This window comes from Rattus norvegicus, chromosome Y (assembly GCF_036323735.1).
Source record: "Rattus norvegicus strain BN/NHsdMcwi chromosome Y, GRCr8, whole genome shotgun sequence".
NCBI lineage: Eukaryota > Metazoa > Chordata > Mammalia > Rodentia > Muridae > Rattus > Rattus norvegicus.
This window is the reverse complement of record NC_086040.1, coordinates 35,151,438-35,156,158: the sequence shown is the minus strand read 5'-3', so window position 1 is coordinate 35,156,158 and position 4,721 is coordinate 35,151,438.

The following is a 4,721-nucleotide window of genomic DNA, read 5'->3' as shown; positions in this document are numbered from 1 at the left end:
AAAAAGTCAGAAGCTTCAAATGCCATACAATCTAATGAAATACTCTCTCCTATTTCCTAGAAGCATTAACGTCACATCTTTCTACTTCTATACTTCCCAAATAACTTTATTTTCAAAGAAGAGAAATCTTAAGGAAACAGAACCCATTTAAAATAATCTACACATTTTCCAATCCAAATTTCCAAGAAAACACTTGTAGGAGTTGTTTCAAATGTTATCATGAATGAAATATGAATCTTTGAACACAGAGATTGGCTTCCAGCTGAATCCTTTTGTCTCCAAAAATCAATGATAGCAAATAACTTATTTCAAATATGTTTGTTTTTTAATATAACAAGATTCCAAATAAATATTATGATTAATCTTCCTAAATAGGGTGCCTAAATGCTCACCTACAATGATTCTAGGTGCAGAGTTAATGCATACACCTCCATCTTAACAAATCATGCAGCATAAAATGAAAACAACCACGGTGACAATTTTGAAAGTGGACTTAATACAGTGCTGTTACTATGGTAACCCAGGCAGACTCGTTCTTTGAAAGAATCACATCAGAGTCTAAACAAGGCCTTGTCATGGTCTTTTACCCTTCTTTCCTCACAAATGTTTCTTTTGCAACAGCCTCAATAAAACAGTATCTACATAATTAGTCATTGTGACGAGATTCTTTTTTCTCAGTTATTATTTCTAAAGACTTTGTTTTTTAGGACACTGTCTAATAAAATAACCTAACTAGGGCTGTGTCAATGGCTCAACTGGTAGGACGTCTGCCTAGCAAACAGAATCCCTGAGTTTGATGTCCATCACCACATAAAACTGATTGTTGTTGTTGTTGCACATTCATGTAATCCCAGCACTTAAGAGGGAAACAGAAAGAAGGGAGTCAGAAGTTCAAACTCATGCTTGCTACATAATGAATTTGAAGCTAGTCAGACCTATAGGTGGCCTAGCCCTCTCCTTTTTTAATTTTTGTGTGAGACTTGTACTTTTTGTTTGGTTTTGTTCTGTTCTGTTCTGTTCTTTTTTTTTTTTTTTTTTTTTTTCTTCAAGACAGGGCTTTTATGCGTGACACTGGCTATCCTGGAATTCTCTCTATAGACAAGGTTGGCATCAAACTCAAAGATCTACCTGCCCCTGCTGGGATTAAAGGGATGTAGTGATACCTCCTGACATGACACCCAATCCTAAAGAAAGAAAAAACGGAAGAAAGAATGAACAAAGGAAGGAAGGAAGGGAGGAAGGAAGGAAGGAAGGAAAGAAGGAAGGAAGGAAGGAAATGAAACCTGATCACAATTCAATGTCAAAATTTTGCCAGGGCAAGTTCTAGACATTTTGGTACAAAAATTATTTATGTATCCAATATACAGCAATATTAAAATGTTTTAAAAACTTTAGGGATGTGATAAAATTAATAAATGGCCACTGCATTTTTCTCTCCATGGCATTCATGCAGCAAGTCCACCTATAAAGTCTATACCATGATTTCAGCACGATTCTTACAATGATTCTTTGAAGTAAATAGCTATAGGTATTATTATCTCTACTTTAAAGATATAGCTATGTGTAAGACAAAAACAGCTGTGACAAATGGGGTCCAGGGAAACAGAAGAAGGAAGCAGAATTACTTCTCCCTTACACTGCAAGGTGAGGCTGGATGAGCCCCGTGGCACAGTGACCACATGGCACACCGCACTCAGGGCCCTGAGCAAGAGCCTGGTATCACAAAATAAAAATAAGGAGCCAGGCAGGGTTACTCACTTCTCTAATCCCAGAGCTTGAGTAGTTATGGCAGGAGGATCAGACCTTCATGGTAATTTTCAGCTGCATGTAGTCTAAATGTCATCTTTTAACTGTGGCCTAGCAGGCTGTGAGAGAGATTTGTGCTAAGGGTTTTACTGATCACTGCTTACACAAAATAGTATAATAGAAGCCTTTCAAAATATGTGGTTTTAAACCTCCATAAATTCACCACTTTAACCATGCCTTAGTATATACAGTTAAACAAAGCTCTATAATTTTAAATCAGATATAATGAAATAATAATAATGTAATCAGATATTTTTTTTGTTTTTGAAAAAGAATATAATTTACTGTCAGTTTATATATACATATATAGATATAGATATAGATATGTAGCAGATAAGTCATAATGCATCAAATATATCAATGCAAAACTGTACTACATTAAACTATAGCTAAATAGGAAATATATGTATTTACTAGTACAGAACTGCTTCATTTATAGATAAATTATGATGGCTCAAACTTCTGTTCACATTCCCCAGCTCCCTGTGATACTGGGGAAATAGCATCCATTTCCTCATAAGCCAACTGTTCAAACAAAGAGGTCAGAAACCAACCTGATGGAGGCAGTTCTTTTTCTCTACCATGGGTGCTCAGGGACTGAACTCAGGCTGTCTAGTTTTACTTAAGGTGCCTTTCCTTGGGAAGCAATTTTGCTGGCCCATCGCAACCTTCTTTGTACTTCTTCTTACATCATGCTAAGGACTGAACACAGAGCTCCATGAATGACAGGCAAGCTATATATTACTTATTTTGAGACAGGATCTTATTATGTTGCCAGGTTTGCCTAAACTCACTCTGTAAATAAGACAGGCCTTGGACTTCTAATCCTTTTGTGTTGTTAATGGTCTTTATGTAAACTTAAGTTCCTCAAGGCTGAGTCTCTCACCATTGTAGATGGTGTGAAGACCGTAACCTGACTACCTTAGACTGTCCATTTGAAAGTCACTCACTGTTCATACCTGTGTCTGAACGTGCCTGTGACTATCCAAATCTGTCAAATGTGTTCTCTGTGTGTGGGGAGCTGTGCATCAGTGTCTTCCCAGGTGTTCTCCACCTTATTTTTTTTTATTTTTTTTTATTTATTATATATAAGTACACTGTAGCTGTCCACAGACACACCAGAAGAGGGCATCAGATCTCTTTACAGATGGTTGTGAGCCACCATGTGGTTGCTGGGACTTGAATCATGACCTCTGGAAGAGCAGTCAGGTTCTCTAACCGCTGAGCAATCTCTCCAGTACTCTACCTTATTTTCTGAGACATGGTCTCTGAATGAACCTGCAGCTCAATGACAGCATAATATGACTGGCAAGCAAGTCACAGTGTCTATCTCCCCAGAGCTGGAGTTATAGGTGTTTGCTGACTTCCACACCCTTTACAAGGGTGTTGGGGACCAAATTCACTACAGCCCTAAAATGTATGCTTAGCAGGGCACCAGCCCTTACAAATCTGAAAGCTAAACATGTGATCAGACATCCCAGATCTATACAGAGTTCCCCTTGTTCTGCTGTAGCCTGCTTACTTGCAGTGATCACCAATGTGATAAATGCACTAATTTATGTTTTTTTTGTTCTGTATCAAATAAAATATTATGTGATCACCTCCAGTTGTTATAACCTGAGTCTGTGCTCCCAGGCTACTAGCACTTAAGTTTTTCTCACAAGAATTAACTATCTCTTATTTCCTGAGGTGAGTGCTGTATGTTGTGTCAATAGCAACTACTAGCAATTTTAACTTCCTAATGAATATATTACAAGTATAATCTATCCCAGCACTCATTTATATCTAAGATGGGAGGCAGATGTTTCTGATAATTAGTAAAAGAAGTCATATAGCATCTTTTACCAAATCCACTGTCAAATCTATAAATCACCTTTCATCCTAGGACGGACGACTGGCAATTCCTTAGCAAGAATTAAAATTATGGAAGTCGTTGGGATGTGTTTCCTTCACTGAGGTACTCAATTAAATTCTATCACTTAACAGGAATTGTTACATTTAGGGGTAGGGGATTTAGCTCAGTGGTTAGAGCGCTTGCCTAGGAAGCGCAAGGCCCTGATTTCGATCCCCACCTCCGAAAAAAGGAGCAAAAAAAAAAAAAAAAAAAAAAAGAATGGCTACATTGATCAATACTATTCTAGCACGGACCCTATGTCATACTGTGAATGTTCAGGGACACCAATATCATGGTACTAACAGTGCCCTCATCTGACATGGCGTCAGATACATGTTAGACCAACAGTTTCGCACTTCAGAATATATCTCCCAGTAGAGCCACACAGAAAAGGTTACTGAGAACAATTTACGTGAGTATTTAAAAAGCACGTTACTAATCTGCATGAGTCACAGCTCTTTGCACTGTGTAAGGTGTGGGCTGATGCCCTTTTCTCAACAGACAAAGAAGGAATGTGTTTTAGTGCAAGGATGGGAAATCACTGATTAACAGTTCTTGGGAAAATGTTAAAAATTCAAAAAGGTGTGTCTGTATGTGGTTCTGAACTTAAAAGCTTTTTTTTCCTACTTCCAACAGAAGAGCAGTAGCAAGTCATAGCAGAATGCCATGGAGATGAGAAAGCGGAGCGATGAGAGAACTCAATTTGCAGTTAAGTGGGCTGTAGACAATCCTTACAAGTTCATCAAAGAAAATGATTAAAAATATACTTGGTTGAGAGAGGGATTCTTGTGCACCTAACCATTTCTTAACCTCATTAATAAACAAGGAAATTTCAACCTCCCCAGCACCCCCAAGAAAAAACAAGAAAAAAAACTTCAAAAACAAAAAAACACTCTAAACCACTGAATTAAAACCCAAGGCACGAATAAGTTAAAGCCACTGAGCAACAGACAGGATTGAAATAGGATCTCAAGTCTTACCAACTGACTGCAAGTCTTACTGATAAAAACTGCTAATTGTA